Source organism: Sinocyclocheilus grahami, unplaced genomic scaffold, assembly GCF_001515645.1.
Source record: "Sinocyclocheilus grahami isolate Dianchi unplaced genomic scaffold, SAMN03320097.WGS_v1.1 scaffold16.1, whole genome shotgun sequence".
Classification (NCBI taxonomy): Eukaryota; Metazoa; Chordata; class Actinopteri; order Cypriniformes; family Cyprinidae; genus Sinocyclocheilus; species Sinocyclocheilus grahami.
In genome coordinates, this window is record NW_015505195.1 from 2651127 (window position 1) to 2671134 (window position 20008).

Consider the following 20008-nt stretch of genomic DNA (forward strand, 5'->3'; position numbering starts at 1 on the left):
CCGTGGGTCGCTCCACTGGATCGGAGGAGCAAGAGGAGTGATGGTCCCCAGAGGGTTGGTTCCCTGCGGGGTTTGCCATCACTGTAGCCCTCAAACTGCCCGCACTACTGCTGGAAGTGGTTCTCGTCTGCCTTCCACCAGAATGAACCCCAGATCGCGGCAGCGGAAACGGGACTCCGCCCCCTTGTGAGTAGCGGAGTCTGGGCTTAATGCCCAGACACGTGAGACAGCGATCGTGACCATCACCCGGTGCCAGGTAACGACTGCACCCAGAAACGCACGGGTGAAACGGCATCCTTATAAGGACGATCCGTCGTCTTTATAAAGATGCACCCGTGTAGCTCTTTTAGAGAAATTTGCTCTTTTTAGGAAATGCTCTTTTAGTGCTGAGGCGCACAGGGGAGATGGCCGCTTTGCAACACGACAGGAGGTAGTGCAGCCTGAAGTGCGCAACCCACTCGACACTGGAACGACCACCGCTGAAGCGCCGTCCCGCCAACACAGAAAGCTTCCGAGAGCGTGCTGAACTCGTAGTTCTCGAAATAAACAGAGCAGAACGATGTTGTCGCTCGGCTCCGAAGCGAGAAGCTGGTATGCATTGCACCTGCTGCCTTATTATACTCACGCTGTGATCAGTGGCAGCTGGATGCAATAATTGCATGCCAATGTGCATTGGCTCGTTTAGTTTACACTCGAAGTAGATTGGTCTATCGAAGTGATATCCCAATTCGTCGGTCACGACGTGACTCGTAGTGACCGACTGAAAGGGAACTGGCATGACTATGCAACAACAACTGAAAAGCAGCTAGTATAATGAACCTGAAAATATTTGATTTAGATATAAATGTCTTCTCCAGTATATTATTAACAATATTTAGTAAAACATAAACAACAACGAAGCACACAAAAAGCATGAAACTCTAGGTTGGTCCTGTAGGTTATGGTCTCAGATACAAAGGAGAGTGATCAGTGTCTTGGAAATCCCCCCATCATAAATGTCCCCATAAAGATGAGGGATAGACATCTATACAGCTGCTCGATAAAACTGTGGCAATCATCACTCCAGAGAGCGGATTGCTGCCTTTAACTGTGTGCTGTGTCAAAGATTTCAGCCCTGGAGAAACATTTAAGACCATGTTCAGCTCTACATGAAGACAAGTGAGTGACAACCAATACAAATGATTCACTGAACTCAGACTCATGTGAATCTCTTATGAAATATCTTCAAATTTACAAATTTTGGAATGAAACTAAAGTCTTCTCTTTTCTTCCATATTTTTAAGTACATCCAAGTGAAAATGTATTTTTTTTTTTTTGTAAAAGAAAAAAAATATAGGGTGTATTAAATATAGGGTAAAAAATATAGGGTGGGTTCTCAGTTATTGACTAAATTAATTCGAGTTTGTGCAAAGTAATTAATTGGACAAGTCTGGCATACGTCACCAGAGAGAAGTTTGTAGTAACACCAGAAGATTAAGCTATGCCATTTTGAGGTCAAATTCAAATAAATAAATAAATAAACTTTAAATAAATAAATACTTAAATAATAACATTAATAAATAAATAAACATTTCAAATAAATGAATTAATTAAACATGTACATGGATCAGTATTATTTTAGTATCATTAAGATACAAAAGTTTTCACTAATGTTGTGAATTAGTTTTTTATTTTTATATTTCCTGTTTTCATAAAGTTTTAGCAAATTTTGTCATTTGTAATTTTGATCATTTATTTTAATGTTTACATAGTTTTTATAAATGTTTATTTCTGTTGTAGTTTTAGTTATTTTAGTTCAAGTTAAACTTGGCAATTACCTAAAATTAATAAGATTTAATTTATTTTATTTTATTTCAGTTAACATTTATTTTATTTCAAGTAATGAAATTTTTTATTTTTTATTTATTGTTTGTTTGTTTTTTTTTAGTCTTAGTGAAATATTATAACCCTGGCATGGATGAATCGTTCACAATAAAATCAATAACATGCATACAGAAAATAGACAGGATTTTTTAACAAACCTCTGTAACCACCGCTCTCCATCTCATCTCCAGAAAATCAATACAGTGTGTCCAGATCATCAAGAAAAGCAGATATTTAAGCATGCAATCCTTTAAAATCAAGAGAGCTGACTACGCACAACTAGCTCTGTGCTAAATCTCAAAACATGTGCATTAAGGCAGTTTTTTTTTTTGAAGGACATTGTTATGTTTATTTTAAAAAGAGCATCTACTTGTAAATAAACACAACATATCTAAATCAATATGCCGTAGATTTGGGCAGGTTGTTAGCAGAAATCTGGGCTACAGTGTGTCTCTTCAAAAGGTTATTTTGATAGTAATTTATATTGAGGGTGGGAATTATTCTCTAGATCTTCTCAACAGGCTTAATTAATGAGCATTCAGGGAATCTTAAATAACAGAGACAGCCAGATCAAGTGATGAGCTATGTGTGAGAGAGTGTTCAAAAGAAAGCGAGAAAAGGACAAAAAGAAAATAACACCGGGGAAAACGAACAAGATTGTGTAAGGTCAAGCCTTTGGAGGAACAATTACGCAGCACACATCACAACAATATGATGCAGTCAGCATGATATTTTAATGACACCCATTAACCCTCATTCATCCCTGTGTCATGACTCAAACTGTGGTGTGATGGTCATAGACCATCATTCCCCTCTGAGATAAACTCCCATTATTTGATGGGTGGGTGCTGCTTTTTTATGGTCTCCCCAAGAACTCATCAGCAGGAGTTACGGGGCTGTGAAGGCAGACACTTCAAATAAACTGAGAAACTGGCCAAGATGAAGACGCACACCTGCAAACCAGAGGACAAGAGAGACAGTCCTGTCTGAGGTCCACACAGACAAAGTATCTGTACTACACCTGTGTGTGTGTGTGTGAGTGTGTAAACACATGGGTACAAATGTGGAAATGTGAATGAATGAGTGTCTATGTATACACATACCTTCTATGTGCACATGGTTGGGGAGTAACGCAATACATGTAATGGCGTTACATAATCAGGATACAAAAAACTGGTAACTGTAATCCATTACAGTTACTTCAAAAAAAGAAAGTAATCAGATTACAGTTACATTTTGTATAAATTGGGAATACTATCAGGATTACAATTTTAGTAAGAAATAATTGACGACGGGTCGTTGAATTATTAGAAAATAATGATCCAAGGTGGTGATGCGGCCACGACACGAAGCATCAGACTAATGCAATTATTAATGAAGTTATGAGAGGGAGAGAGAGAGAGATTAAGCGTGTGTGAATTACCTGAGTCTGTGCGTCTCTCAGCAGAGTTCGGCAGCAGCGTCTCTACTAATAGCGAAACTATGTTCCCTTTCAGTCGGTCACTCTCAACGTCACGTCGGAGGACCGACGAATTGGGATCTCGCTTAGAGGGACCAATCTACTTAGAGTGTAAACTAAATGAGCCAATGCACATTGGCATGCGATTATTGCATCCAGCTGCTGCTGATCACAGTGTGAATATAAGTAGGCAGCAGATGCCGCGCATATTCAGCTTTTCGCTTCAGAGCTGAGAGATCACATCGTTCTGCTCCTGACTACTCTACTGAGAGAAGAAGACTGAACGAAAAAAGTTCAGCGTGCTCTTGGAGAGCTCTTCGTGTTGGCGGACGGAGAGCAGGCTGGACCCTCCCGGGGGGTACCACCTGTTTCTTCGAGGCTCCCCCCGACGATCAGATGTCGGTTGCAGCATCGGAGGGTGAGCCAGAGCTTTCTGGAGAGGAAGATTCGGCTGCGCTGCTCTCCTCCGGGACTGTAGCAATGCCTGAATCGGATCCAGAAATAATGGCTATGCTTTCCCGAGCCGCCGTAGGGGTAGGGCTCGAGTGAAGACTTTCACCGTGTCCCGAGCCCTCAAGGTTGCACGATTGGTTCTCGGGGTGGTCCGCACTGGTTCTCAGCGCCCCGCCTCTGTGCCTTTCTTCCCGGAGGTGCATGAGGAGCCTCCCCTCCCGGGTCTGTAGGTACTCGACCGTGCGATGTCCACTATGGTGGTCCAGGAGCGCCATTTCTGGCTGTGACTGGCTGACATGCGCGAGACGACAAGACAAGATTCTTGAACGCCTCCGTGTCCCAGGCTGGCCTCCCTCCCCCGGAGGAGGGCCGGGTGGAGAATCTTTTCATCTTTTTCCACCACTGACCTCTCTGTCGGTGGTACCCAAATTCTCGACAAAGAGCAATTCCTATATTTCTGGATCCCCAGAGGGGACGGGGGGTTATGGACGATCTAGTGCGTATCACACTCACCCTCCTCTCTCGCCAGTGAGCAGCAGTGGGCGAATCGGGAGGACGAACCAACGGACAACCCACGCACCCTCTGCTTGAACACAGGTCAGTGTTACACACACCAGACCCCGCCTCGGACCGGTTACGAGACGCCCAGGCCGGGTCCCTGCGTTTTTCCGCGCTGCCCCACTGCGGGTACACCTGTAGGCGTCCCCCCCAAGTTCAGTGGCATCCGCTTCACAACAGTGAAGGTGGCCGATGGTCCTGTCTTGAGGGCGGAGGTTGCAGTCCTACTTCATTGTACCCAAGAAAGGCGGTGGGTTACAACCAATCTTTGACCTGCGTGCCTTGAACCGGGCCCTTCACCGGTTACCGTTCATGACGCATCTTCGGGTGCATCCGTCCCCGAGATTGGTTTGCAGTGGTCGACCTGAAGGACGCGTACTTCATGTGTCGACCCTTCCACACCACAGACCATTGCTGTGGTTCGCGTCCGAAGGACGAGCATATCAGTATGAGGTCCTGCCCTCCGGGCTGTCCCTGTTGCCCCGTGTCTTCACGTAAGTTACGGAGGTACCCCTTGTTCCCTTGAGAGAACAGAGCATTCGCATTCTCAACTACCTCGACGAAGCAGTCTCGGGATCAGTTGTGCGAACACAGGGATTTGGTGCTCTCACACCTCAGCCTGTTGGGCCTTCGGGTCAACTGGGAAAAGAGCAAACTCTCCCCGACGCAGAGGATCTCTTTTCCTGGTATGGAGGGGACTCGGTAAGAGCAGGATGGCGGTCCCACTGAAACAGTTCAGAGGCTCCTGGAGCATATGGCAGCTACGGCGGCACTCACGCCGCTGGGGCTGCTCCATATGAGACCGCACTGGCTCCATGGCCGAGTCCCAAGGTGCACCTTCCGGGTCCAAGTTACACTGGCCTGCCGCCAAACCTTCACCCCGTGGTCAGACCTTGCGTTCCTCCGGGCAGGAGTGCCCCTGGAGCAGGTCTCCAGGCATTCTGTGGTTTGCACAGATGCCTCAACCACCGGCTGGGGGCCACGTACAACGGGCTTGCAGTGTCAGGGGTTTGGACGGGGCCCCAACTGCACTGGCTGCCTCGAGTTGCTGGCAGTGCACCTTGCCCGGGGCCGTCTCAAAGGCGCTTACGAGGCAAGCATGTACTAGTCCGCACGGACAACACAGCGACCGTTGCGTACATCAACCGACAAGGTGGTCTGCGCTCCCATCGCTTATCGCAACTCACCCGCTACCTCCTCCTCTGGCGTCAGAAGCATCTGAGGTCGCTTCGTGCTGTTCACATTCCTGGACTGCTCAACCGGACAGCCGACGAGCTGTCCTGAGCTGCACTCCCGAGAGAATGGCGACTCCATCCCCAGACGGTCCAGCTGGTTTGGGATAGGTGGCCTACCGCAAGAGGTAGTTGACACCATCACTTCAGCGAGAGCACCGTCTACGAGACACGCCTACGCTTGAAGTGGAACCTGTTCGTTAAGTGGTGTTCTTCTCGCAGAGAAAACCCCTGAAGATGTCCGATCAGAGTTGTGCTGTCCTTTTTGCAGCAAGGGTTGGAGCAAAGGCTGTCTCCCTCCCCCCGTAAAGGTTATGTCCCTGCAATCTCTGCTAACCACGACCCCATAGAAAGAGGTCGTTGAGGAAGCATGACTTGGTCGTCAGGTTCCTTAAGGGGGCGAGAAGGTTAAATCCTCCACGGCCCCCTTCTATTCCCTCGTGGGACCTGACTCTGGTGCTCACGGCACTACAGCAGGGCCCATTTGAGCCTTTTTGCAGGCGGTTGAGCTGAAGTTCCTTTCAATGAAGACTTTGCTCCTGTCTTACTCAGTGGGTAGTGCCATAGTAGCAGAAGCTGGTCCTCTTGTGCAGGCCCTGGCCTACGCCAAAAAGTAGGGGCGCAGGTGGCTGAAGTTCCTCTCAATGAAGACTTTGCTCCTGCTGGCATTGGCCTCTATCAAGAGGGTAGGGGACCTGCACTCATTTTCGGTCAACGATTCGTGCCTAGAGTTCGGGCCGGCTGATTCCCAGGTAACCCTGAGGCCCCGGCCCGGCTACGTGCCCAAGGTTCCCGCTACTCCCTTCAGGGATCAGGTGGTGAACCTCCAAGCGCTGCCCTCGGAGGAGGCAGACCCAGCCCTAGCTTTGCTCTGTCCCGTCCGAGCCTTAAGGTGCTACGTAGACCGGACGCAAAGCTTCAGGACCTCAGACCAGCTCTTTGTCTGTCACGGAGGCCGGCAGAAGGGGAATGCCGTCTCAAAGCAGAGGATGGCCCACTGGATAGTGGACGCCATCACCCTGGCTTATCAGGCACAGGGTGTGCCCTGCCCGCTCAGGTTGCGAGCTCACTCCACTAGAGGTGTTGCATCCTCCTGGGCGCTGGCTCGTGGCGCCTCGCTGACAGATATCTGTAGGGCTGCGGGCTGGGCGACCCCTAACACATTCGCTAGATTCTATAGCCTTCGTGTGGAGCCGGTATCCTCCTGTGTTCTCACCTCAAACGGGTAGAAGCACTGAGGGGCCCCGGCTTCGGGTCGGCTTGCAAAACCACTCCAGAGAGTCCATACAGCAGACCCTGTTGAGTTCCTCCGTCCCCTCGGCAGCCAGACGTGGCGGAGCGTCCGGCGCCAGGCCTTCACTCGCTGAATCCTCGAGAACCGGTAGGAGGCTGGGTTCCATATGTAAGACCTAAGTGGATCTCATATGTGTAAAGTCCACGGTATAGCCTTGAGCCCGTGTTTCCCCGGCAGACTTCTGCCATTCCAAGAGGGTTCAATCACCTCCATTCTTCCATATGCACCTAAGGGATGTCCATATGTGTATTGCTTCCGAAACCTCCTTCGGGAAGGTTCGAGCTTCCGTAACGCCCCTGTTCCAAGTAGGACGGGTACGTTTTCCTAGTGTTATCCAGTCTTACTCATTGGGTAGTGCCATTGCAGCAGTAGCTGGTCCTCTTGTGAAGAAGCCCTGGCCTACGCCAAAAACTAGGGGCGCAGGTGGCTTCCACAGGACACTGGAAGGGGCGGTAGCTGTGGCCTTTTGGTAGGATCCCAATTCGTCGGTCCGCCGACGTGACATCGAGAGTGACCGACTGAAAGGGAACGTCTCGGTTATGTATGTAACTCTCGTTCCCTGAAGGAGGGAACGGAGACGTCACGTCCCGTCGCCACAGTTCCTGTACCTCCACTGAGCGGCCGGGTCACCGGCTCGGCTCCTCAGCGAAAACCTGAATATGCGCTGCATCTGCTTCCTACTTATACTCACGCTGTGATCAGCAGCAGCTGGATGCAATAATCACATGCCAATGTGCATTGGCTCGTTTAGTTTACACTCGAAGTAGATTGGTCCCTCTAAGCGAGATCCCAATTCGTCGGTCCTCGACGTGAAGTCTCCGTTCCCTCCTTCAGGGAACGAGGGTTACATACGTAACCGAGACGTTCAGCTGCTTCAAGAACAGCGCCGTTATTACCCCGCTAGTGAGAAATGCCATATAGCTTTTTAAGTTGCTAAACTATTTTACTGATATAATCATCAGAGCAGTGCTAACAAGACGTTTCTCTGCGGGTGTGTGTCTGTAGCACTGTTTGTGTGTGTCTGTATAGGAGTGAGAGCAGGTGAAAGAGAGTTTTCCGTTCATAATAAAACGTCATTTTGAAAAACAAGGATATAATTCATAATTTTTATCCTATTGTTTAAAATATTTGATCGGTCAATGTCGTTATGGGTTTTGGTTATTTTCCTGTAAAGACCTTTGAAATAGGCTGACTGAAATCATTTAGCGAAGTGATATGGACATGTACTAACACGATGTGGAAGCAGAATGTCCGATGACCACATGGAGCAAGTCCCCTTTTTTCGTTACAAACCAATGAGTTTTAACTGAAGGAAAAGTTTGAATGCACATTTAGTCTTTCATTAGATATGCCAAATGCTGCCAACAGAATACATCACAGGATTAAACTTTGAATAATTTTGAATCCTACAATAGTTTAGCATTGTTTAATGTTAACATAATTCAGTGCATCTGTTTTTATTATATTTGCTTGAGGAAAAAAAATTCATATTTGTATTCTGTATTTTTTCTGTTTCTGTTGTGTTCTGGTTTCATATGAGCAGAGCATTTAGTTACAGCATAGATGGCATTTTCTTAAATATTTTATAATATGCATCAGATAGTTTATATTTTACATCATATCCATAATAAATATTAGTATTTTTGATGATATTGCTTTTACTTGACTATATTTACAATGTGACCTTGAAGGAATCCAAAAGTAATCAGATTACCTTACTTTCATATTGTGGTGCTTGGATTACATTACTGAGTACTTTTTTTCATTAATTTCATTTGTAACTGTAACAGAATACACTTTTAAAGTAACCCTCCCAAGCCTGTATGTGCAAGTATATGAGTGCATGTGTCTATGTACAAGATTATCATGTAACATTTTGTTGAGGAGGGCACTAGTGGCATCTAGGAATGTTTAAAAAAAAATTTGAAAAGTACAAAGTTTTTGTTAGTGTTCAAACAAACTTAATTAATCCATCCATCAAACCGCTTGTACTCTGTATGGTTGGGGGAGCATTAATTTAAATAATTTGAAACAATTTTAAAAAGTGGGGGAAAAAAGGTTACAACCATAAGATCACCAAGGGAAAGAGCAGATATGAACTAAAATAAATGAATGAATTAATTAATTAAATACATTTTAAATTATTTATAAACAAATTTTGAAATAGTGATGGAATAATTTGGAGTTTAAAGAAATTTATGCCACATTGATTTATATAAACACTTCTTCACCTACAAAACCTGTTCAATTTAATGATCAAAGTACCACTTTACAATATAGTTTTTACAATATAATTTTTTTAAGATTAGTTAAGGCATTAGGTATCTTGAACTAACGATTCTTTTAAAGTTAATTTCTATAGTTACCAATGAATTTTTACGTCAACTGGTATAAATGAACATCTATCACGATTATAAACAAACATGAATTAACAATAATCAATAGCATACTTATAAAGTAACATTAACCTAGATCAACAAAATGCATTTAAAAGCATACTTATAAATGAACATTAACCTAGATCAATAAAATAAAATTGTTAGTCTGTAAAATAAAACTAATATTATTGTAGCACATTATACGAGAAAATACTGTCTCAGTATTTCAAGTCACAATTAACACGATTAAAACGTCAGTAACCAAAAATAACGTTGTAAACACCAAAACACAAGTATTATTCTGATTTTATTACACTTAGAGCAAGTGCCGAATAGTGGATATAGCTACTGTATATAATACATCTATTGACGGAATAAGGTTGTGATGCTGAGGCGAAGCTAACGCAACCTCTCCAGGAGAAATCAAAACGCGCAACACTAAGACACTCAGCATCCTGAGGTAAAAATACAAAATTTAAAGTTTTTATATTTAAAATACAGTTAGTTAGGCAACATCACATAACGTTTTCACCATTACGACTGTTTAATAGTTCTATAAACAGTTCAATAAGCAAATACAATAATATTAGGTCACTTTCATTTTAGGTGGAACACAGCGTACGTCACAGCAAACAGCTGATTAATTTGATTGATTCCGTGTTTTGAACAAATCGGTTTAGTCAAAGTTTCATTAGCCCATGCATAAACATCTGATGAATCTGCCGTTTGAACGAATCATTTGAACGAACGACTCAATGACTCACTCATTAAACGCTCACTACTGGCACCTACTGGCATTTTAATTTCATTGAAAAGTATCATTTCCACCATCATTTCTTGTTTGTATATTCAAAAATATTTAAAAGAATCTCATAATAGTATTTAATGCAGTTGTATTTTTCAGTGTACATGATAACGTATAGATAATCACATTATTATAATTGAATTTATAGATCAAATGTAAGAGTTTTTTATTTCATATAAAAAAATACATGAAATCAGTCCTGGAGCAATCCAGAAAAGTAATGGGTTGAAAATCACATGTCTCATGAGTTTCTATGTCAAATCTGAAGATACGATGAAAAATTAGATTCCTGCAACCATTTTTCTGAGACTATGTCTAAGTAATGATTATGACTATGACTAAGTAATCACACTCTAATGGCCATTCATATAGACCGCATTCACACTGATAGCTGTCATACAGACAGTAATCACACGCTAATGTGTGGTCATACAGATGGTAATCATGCAGATACAGCCACATTAACCACAAAACACACACACATATATACAGTATATATATATATATATATATATATATATATATATATATATATATATAAAGCTCGATACCACAGAGCCCCCCCCCCCACATAACAAATCCCAATTTAACCCCTGTGTATATATATATATATAAGATACAATTTTAATACATTTGTATGTTGGATTCAAAGGCCACTGCTCAAAAAAAAAAAAACATACACTCAATCTGAATGCTTCCGATTGTGTATGTAAATTTATAGATCAAATGTAAGAATTTGAAATGAAAGTATTAATGAGATTAGAGGGAAAATGCCCTCTATTAAAAAGGTAAAAAAAATGCCCTTGGATAAAACATAAAAAACACGCAGATTTGGTGTATATATATATATATATGTATGTGTGTGTGTGTGTGTGTGTGTGTATATAAATAAGTGTGTGTGTTTGTGTGGGGCCAAACCCCAACTCTCCACCTGAGACAGCTCTGTCTGCACAAAGCCTAATGGGCCAGTCGAGAGTCAATGAAGTGGCAGCTAACACCGCATAAACCTTGAGCTTGAGGGGCTGCACTGCACTAAGCCTCACTGTAAAACACATACACACACACACACAAACAATTAGAAATGCACACACACAACCAAATACACAAATATTCTTAAATCCACACAAACCCATATTAATACATAAACACAGGACTTCAATATCCATTTTTAAGCATTTTTGAGTGTTGCTGTGCATGGTTTGGTCACCAATCTCATATCTACAGTGCTAAGCTATGTCCTTGTTATTAAAAATACAGAATAACCATATGATTGTCATTATTTTGCCTGAATATATGTCTCACCCACCCACATTCAATACATTCTTATGGAGCAGGTGTGAGCATCTCAAACTAATGAGGCCGTTAGACCCTAATAATCCATTTCAATCTAACGCAACCAACTCCCACATACATGCTGATAAGATCAGATAGCCTTGCTCTCGCCAACTACTGTCAAATACAGATACCCTGACAAGGTAAAGAAAGCATGGGATGCTTTGAAGATGATCTTGTTTTGGAATAATACAGATTTTGTGACAGCTTTTGGAGGATGTGATCAGAGGATCCTCAAAGAGGGTAACAGGGCTTTCACAAAAGTCGGAAGCACTCTGAAAATTAATAACCCAATGATGAAAGAGCAAAATAGATTACCCTGATTAAGCACACCTGCAATGGCATGAACTTAAAAAAAACACCATTAGTGGATTTAGAAATTGATCAAAGGGATAGTTCCCTGAAAAATGAAAATGTTGTCATCATTTACTCACCCTCATGTCATTCCACACCCGTATGACCGACGTTTATGTTTAATGTTCACGCTGCTCTTTTCTATCCAATGAAAAATGGATGGTGACCAGGGGCTTTCAAGTTCCAAAAACCATCATAAAAATATTTAATCGTTATATTCAAAGTCTTCTGAAGTCATGTGATAGTTTGAAATTAAAGTTATTCACTGAAAATCTTGCCCTGAAAACAATCCACCATTCATTTTTATTGTATGGAAAAGAGCAGCTTGAATGAAAAGACGAAAGTCATGATGAGCAAATGATGATGGACTTTTCATTTTGCTTGAACTATCCCTTTAATGATTTTCTGTATCACTCTTTGAACAGTTGGATGAAATCTCTGGATCGATACAGCCATGCTGACACACATTCAAACAGAGACAAGTGTATTTATCTGGCTGGCCTGTGGATGGTGGCACAGTGGTTGATTTTCTCATTTTATTGGCCACCGGGGTAGAACAGGCCTGTGCTTGTTCAGAGTCAGCCAGCGAGACACAGTCAGCCTAAGCACACAACTGCCTCACTGGAGTCTCTACCAGTGCCAAACACACTGGACAAAATGGTTGTATGGTTGCACTCCACAGAGGAAATAGCTGATGAAATGATTTAGAAATAATTGGGTGAATGTTTCAGGTTTAAAAAAAAAGGGTCCATTTAATTTTAGTTTAAAAACACTGATATAGTCTGAGGGTCTTAAAATCCCAGGAAAATTTTGAAATTAATTGTGAGGATGTGCTACTGATGATCATATAATCATAGAAGGAATCACTGTATTTTCACTCTGTGAAAATTTGAAGGAACAACTTTTTGAACAGCGACCCTTCCTACTTCAAAGGTGCAAAAATGCATGAAAATGTGAAAACAAGCATATGTGAAAGAAGCAAAGCAGTCTTCGTTGTAAAGGGATAATTGAAAATAAAAAATTCTGTGATCAATAATATATCTGAAAAGCAATTTATGCTTTTAAGACTAAGAATGGATGGTTGAGAAATTCTGGAAATACTGTGTTCAACTCTTACTCACCCTCATGCTGTTCCAAAACCGTATGACTTTCTTTCTTCTGCAGAACACAAAAGAAGACATGTGAAGAATGTTGGTAACCAAACAGTTTTGGTTACTGTTGACTTCCATTGTATGGAAGAAAACATTTCTCAAAATATCTTATATGTTTCACAGAGGAAATAAAGTCATACAGGTTTGGAACAACATGAAGCGTGAGTAAATAATGACAGAATTTTATTTTTCGGGTGAAATATCCCTTTAACAGCATTTCAACTGCAGTGTAGAAATTCCCAGATCCTCACATTGGTTAATTCCATACAACGTAGCTTTTTCATGACATAGGTAAAAAACACAAACACTTTGTTATTAATGACAGTCTTCTGACCTTCGTTTAATAGCAATTCTTGGTTTCCACCTGCTGTGGGAGCTGTGGGAGGACTAGGCCACCCAGTCTGAAGAGAGTTTAACACAGACGAGCTCCTGCGGCACAGAAAAACATGACTTGATCTTGAACGTCTAGAAGCCCATTATGGGCTGAAACAGCATCTGTGTTTTAGACTGCATTCGTCCATGTATGCTTGGGAATATGGTTCTTAACTCAAACAGACAGTTTACGTAAGACATAAGTCAGCAAGGCTTTGGTTTTTGGTTAGGTTTTTAATCCTAGAGGCACATTGACTGACAAATGCAATTATATACACATTACATACATTGTTGCGGTTGCAACAACATGCAACAAACCCATCTATTCCTCTCCCACTCTCTTCAACAAGTTCCAATCAGATTGCATACATTAATATGCAACTTCTGTGTAAGTTGCATCAAATTGCATCATGAGCAGAACTATATATATTTTTAATTGTGGTGGTTGGTCGCTTTACATGGCCAGAATAACATAAGTGTAATAAACTTAATTCTTAAAAGTCAGGCTATGTGAGAGTACTTTGCTAAATAAAAAGGTTAACTGAAACTTTAATAGCAAGAATTTGACCTTACTGAAACATGTTTGTGGTTTGTGTATGAAGCCCAAAACCCAAACAAAAGCAACACACCATCACCCTATAAAACTTCACTCTGAGAAAGGTCACAGAGCAAGGCATAATTCAAGCAACCAATGGGAACACAGCCACCAGGCAACCAGTTCAGCACAACATCCAAACATCCTTAACCCCAACCCACTACCATGCCCTGAGCTTGTTGCTCCACTAACGCTGCATTGTTCAGCTCATTAAGTTGCTAAAGGCTAATTAGACAGCTTACGAGTGGAGGGTAGTAATGCTGAGCGAGGAGGGGGCACGACCAAATCAGGGTTTTCTGCCACACTGTATTGTCTTGGAGGCAGTAAATCCATGAAGTTTGAGATACAAGAGACTGACAAGTCACTGATGCAGCAATGGTGAAAAAATATATTAAGTAATTTTTATGCCACTTTTTTAAAGTATGATGACAGTACATTTGTGCTTGGCCCGACTTTATTTTAAAAAAGTAGAGGCTCAAATCCTATACATATCTAGATATTATATATACCCATGTAGTTAGATACTAAAAGTCTACATATTAAATAATACTAAATATTACTTATAAGCTATTATTTAACAAAAATATTTGACTGCATCTAAGAATTAAAATGATAAAACAGCAATATCATTTCTGATAAAACGCCTTCAAATATAAATATCAAAAGCATAATATTTAGTTGTGGTTCCATATTTAGCTTGTTACTGCATAATTTTCCCCATTACAAAAAAGTAACATTCATTAAAATTATGATATTCAGGAAATTACATTATTTGACTATATCACTCATTTCTATAGTATTACAGGAAGTAAAAGAAAAACTCTGGAGATAAAACCCATTTTCTCAGATCTTACAATTATTGTACTAAATTGATTCAGCTTAAGCTATTATAAGAATTATTATAAGTTATAATAAGAAAAAATGTATGTATATAATGGTATTTTTGTTTTATTTTTTAATATTACATATTTTGTGTATTTAATTTAGATTATGTCTGTTGTTTAATGTAGATGACCTCATAAAATTTTCTCAAGGATAAGTGACCTTTTGATGAAAATGACTTAATTGTTTAAAGGTATTCATGCCCTATGTTGTGGCTTATTATTTGAAAGTGTCATTATATTGTACTTTTAATCTTAGGTAATGTATTCAAATTCCAATTTACAGTGTGTGCTGTCTGTCTACCTTTTTAAATAGTAGTCAACCGGTGACATTATTTCAGGTCATGGCCTTATTCACCTAGCCAAGGATAACCAAACATACAAAGCCTTCACACAGCCCTGAGTAAACACAATAGCCGATGCTCCTCATCTGCCCAGCCTGCCAAAGTCATTCTCTGGGTGTGTACGTGTGTGCTCACCTCATCCTTCCCTCATCAATCCCCCAGCAATCCCACAAGCCAATACTCCGTGTCTGCACGAAGCAACAAAGGCCACTGCCAGCTGAGCTGATATAGATCCACAGGTCTCTGTTCTTGTTCAATCAGGTCATGAAACAAATCAGCAGTAAGGGCACTTTGAGCTAAAAGTTTAATCTTCCATCTCATCTGCTCAGGATGCAGCTATCGAATGCCCGCTTAGTATCCGCTAATGAGGTTAAACTCTCCTCCTTTCGGACAAGGTCTTGCCCAAATGCCTACAAAGCATAACAAGACTTTAAAATAAAATTCAGATTAAGAGTAATCGACACAAAACATGTTTAAGCAAGAAAAGTTCACCGGGAAAAACCACAGATATGCTCTGGAGGATATGATGGCCTTTTGATTGCACTCGTGGGAATTGTTGAGTCATAATGAGGCTGAACCCTTTAATGCCACAGTACTTGTGTGGTCCCATGGGCTAATTAGGCCAATTAGCATACTAATTGCCACACGCAAATCAGGAGCATTTCAAGCAACAGAAGCTGAAGAACACTGAAGCTTATGGACAGCAGCCATCTTTCAGGCTAATTCCCTGTCCACTCTGTGACACAGACCCTCGTTAGTTCTGCAGTAAAAAACATAAGAAGCACATAAAACATTATATACTGCTTGACTGTTGTTTTCTTACTAATTAGCAAAGGACTGATTTATGGTTATGACACAAATCCCCAATAGATTTTAAACTATATTTCCCCAGGCTCTTTCATGCTTCCATACAAATGCACACATATCCCAAGATGCAAAAGGGTCAACAATTAAATTCTGTAAACCACAGAATGAAGTATTTAATGTTATGAAGGCTTTGAAATCATAGCTGACATTTCATAACACTGAATTGTGAAAGGCACTGGTGTCAAAATATAAATAAAAAGGTTTTAAAATTTAAAAGGGGAATTTAGCCATCACATCATCATAAAAATGGATATTCATTTTGAGCTTTGCTAAATATTACATTTAATAGTGTACTGGATACTGGATACTGGATATTTAATTGTGCATGATAATTTCCCGTTTCACCAAAAAAAAAATTATTTATTATTTATGAATTATTAATTAATCAGTAGAAATGTATGCTGCCAGCAAAATATTAAAATATTACAAAATATTATGCTTTTGGTATTTATGTGTTTTGATAAAATGAATATATACAAATTCAATTATAATGCTGTTTTACGATGTTAATTGTTAGATAAAATCGGGAAGATCAAGACCTCTGAGAATGGACAGGCCAAAAACCCTAGTTTAAGACAACTGATGTGTTTAAAATGAGCCACTTTTTATTCTAGGTTAAATTTATTACTGAAATATAGATACTAAAAAAAAGAATCTATAGCAGCAAATAGCCATTGTTGTACCAATAAATTGTCCCTACTTTTTTGGGGATCAATTACAGTAATTGGTAAAATACAAGCCATATGAACTGTAAAGTGCATTCTTCTATTATATGAGAAAAGCTTACAAACCCTCAGTGCTTTGTATTAAAACAGCATTACTTTATGATGTTTTTAATTTAAAGCTCAGGAGTAAGTGAAACCAATTTACTCCATTACACGTACAAAAAAGTGGCGTGTGTCATCTTTTTTCAATATTGTGTAGAAAAACCTCTAAAACGCAGTTCAAGTGTGGTTTGTGGTGAGCCAGCTGTGTGTTTAGTGTGACTTGTGTAAAAAGGCTGAATTGCCATTTGGATACTATTACAAACATCAGCCAAGCATCAGTCACTAATGATAGCCCCAGATGTTAGAGGCCCTACAGGTGGACTGAGTTTCAAGGGTCATTCACAGAAACAACACTGTGCTCTCTAAAGACCTTTGTACACAGAAACAATTATGAACAAATCTAAAATCTGATTGCCGTTTTTAAACAATCATGTTTTCGATTGCTGCTTTAATGCAAGGCTGCACACATGCTCTTAAACTGAATAGCATACACATTTAAGAGATGTACAGAGACACAGTGTGACAGAGAAGTAGAGACAGTAAGTAAGAGTGAGACAGGTAGACAGAGCAGCAGATGTCAAGCCATCGTCTGTCTGTTGTCTTTGACTCTGTTGGCCCTCTGTGATGACTATTTAAACCCACATTCTGCCCTTTCTGCCCTCTGCATTTGCTTGACTGATTTGTGGACTCATGGGACTCGAGATGTGCTGTTTTGTACTGAGCCAGCAATCGACAGTCTTTGCTGCCCTCCCTCTCCACCTTGGCCTGCCCCACGTGCTTCAAGTCTTCTTGCTGCCGCTCTTTGATGTGAGATCAAAGAGGGCCGCTTTGGCACACACAATGCTGGTCAATCAGGTGCAGTGTCAATGTACTTCAGAGCTGTCTATTGCCTAAATAAGTCCAAACTGCTCTTAAACAGCATTTAATTAAGATTTTCTCTTGTCTGTAACACTCAATTTAGTCATGTCCTTGCATTCAAAAACAGATGGATGGAAATAAAACAAAAGATATATTAACTTCCAAGGCTACAATTATATAATGTCCTTGAATTACTTCATTTGGGATTTTTTGAGCAAATAATGACATATGCATTTATAAAATTGTATTAATTAATAATCATATTAATTAACTCAAATACAATCCAAATCAAAATGCAAAAAGATTCTGTAATTGATTTGCAGAAAGGTGCAGAAATTTGTTAATAATGGGGTGTGAGAAATTGTTATTGTAGCTCTGACTGAGCTCCTGGGGCTAAAGCCCTTATTTTATTTGTCTCACGTTCCCAATAACACATAAAAGCCCTGGGTGGAGTAGCGTTGCTTTAACTAGAGCCCCCAGAGTCTGTGAAGCCCTCAGACGACAAGCATGCTGATCCTGCCAGTAATGGGCCTACAGGCCCTTTGTTCAACCCAAATATTCAGATGTGTGCAGCGCATTTTATGGAGGACTGTTTCCTGAACCTGCAGAGTAGTGTGTCTGTGCACAAAGATTGTTTCTATAAAGTGGGGCAGTTCCAACTTTGCAAGGACAGTCCGGCGCTTCTGACTCACACCCTGTAAGTAAGTTTTTTATATTTAAAGAATTTGCCACTGACGATTCAAACACAAGTTTTGAGCAGTGTAGAGTAGCGCTTGTTGTTTGTCGTTTCTCCGATCACAAATGCAGACATGGTTTTGTTTACGCGGCGCGATACGAAATGCAACGCGTAAAAAGACAGTATAAGTCATTATAATCAGTCCCCACTGGATGCAACAAATGCCTCATTTGTAATGGGTTTTATTGGTGTTGTCTCATCGCGCTGGGACATGGCATCACAGTATGGTAAGGGGCGTAACATTTCTGTCACACGCTTGAGGTATTCAGCCAATCACAATGCACTGGATAGCTGGCCAATCAGCGTAAACCTCGCTTTTCAGAATGATGAGCTTTGTAAAAATCGACGCGTTTCAGAAAGGCGGGGCATAGAGGAGCAACAATAAGGCGGGGCATAGAGGAGGAAAATAATGTGTTTTTTTACCTTAAACTGCATAAACACATTGCATTACACCAAATACACAACATAATGTTCTTTTTAGCAACGTCATATGACCCCTTTAATTGTCAAATTAAGCAGAAAAAAATCCAGTAACTAAACACCGCCTACGTAATAACTGAGCTGGGCTGACTGGAGTTTGTTTGAAGACAGTATGGGTGGTACACAGACCTCCCCTCTAATTCACATTCCTTCCATCCGGAGAAGATGAATTAGGAAGAAAACAAGAAAAGAACGTCAAGTCCCCAACCAGGATGAAAGCTCTCAAACTTAAGAGAATATTAGGAGAATAAACTACTTCAGCAGTGGGAGACAAAATATCAAATTAGCCTCATTCAACATCAAACAGAATAACTGAAAGTAAATTACTTTTTTTTTTTACAAGATGTTTTCACCTGCAAAAATATATAAATTCCACACTTATGTACATCAAATATATTATATTATATTATATTTATTATATACAAAAAATAAATGAATAATAAAACAACTTAATATAACATCAGACTTTTTTGCAAAACCTGCTTGTCAATAAATTCTAGAAATATACAGTTATCGCACTGTCACTTACTTTTCCCCACTTCAGAACTTAGATCATCATATATTTTACATATTTTATTATATGTAACAACTAAATATCAATATGGCCCTAGCAAACCTCTAATCTTAGGGACAGAGGGAGGATGAGAGGAACATTCAGTAGATCAATGCAACACTAAGGCTGCTGGACAATCTTCCCAGATTTATGATCTCTATGGCAGACAGTTGAATACAGTCCATCTGCAACTCTCACAATGAACAATATTTTACAGCATCTGCCAGCTGTAGCTCATACATATGCTCTTTTTGTCTCTTACTGGCACCCTTAATTAGGCCGCCCAATCACTTTGCTTCATAAAGGCCGTACTGCCATAGAGACAAGAATCAACTTCTCTTGGCACACAGGGAATAGCAGGCAAAGCAGTGATAACATTTTTAGGATCTGGGCAGATTTATAATTTGACCCTCCTCTGCCATTCAGGTTTGATCATGGGGATTAGTGATATACCCGCTGTATGATAAGAAACAAACAACTTAATATTTACAATGGCAAATTCAATTCACCACCCCCAGGCAATAAAGTCAAACCCAACAGGGTAAGGCGATGTGCACCTTCATCTTGGCTGTATTAGCTGGCTGCTTATCACGGTTCATCTGTACTAATAAGCAGCAATAAACAGAGGCCTTTTTTGGGTTATAAATTAGCACCAGTCAGTGGAGCTGTTACTGTC

General features: G+C 40.7%; 1 protein-coding gene and 1 long non-coding RNA gene across 3 annotated transcripts in view; both read right to left on the minus strand.

Moving 5' to 3' along the window:
* Positions 1 to 20008, minus strand: part of LOC107549863 (E3 ubiquitin-protein ligase RNF220-like) — a 41058-nt gene that overhangs the window by 16952 nt on the left and 4098 nt on the right. The window lies entirely within an intron of this gene.
* Positions 10926 to 15632, minus strand: LOC107550374 (uncharacterized). Of its 2 annotated transcripts, none has more exons than XR_001604653.1 (4): positions 15564 to 15632; positions 15207 to 15481; positions 13214 to 13308; positions 10926 to 11084 (listed from the first exon to the last, which is right to left on the minus strand). It is a non-coding gene; the product is annotated as an uncharacterized lncRNA (long non-coding RNA). The 2 variants fall into 2 exon arrangements; XR_001604654.1 differs by lacking the exon at positions 10926 to 11084 and adding an exon at positions 12851 to 12886.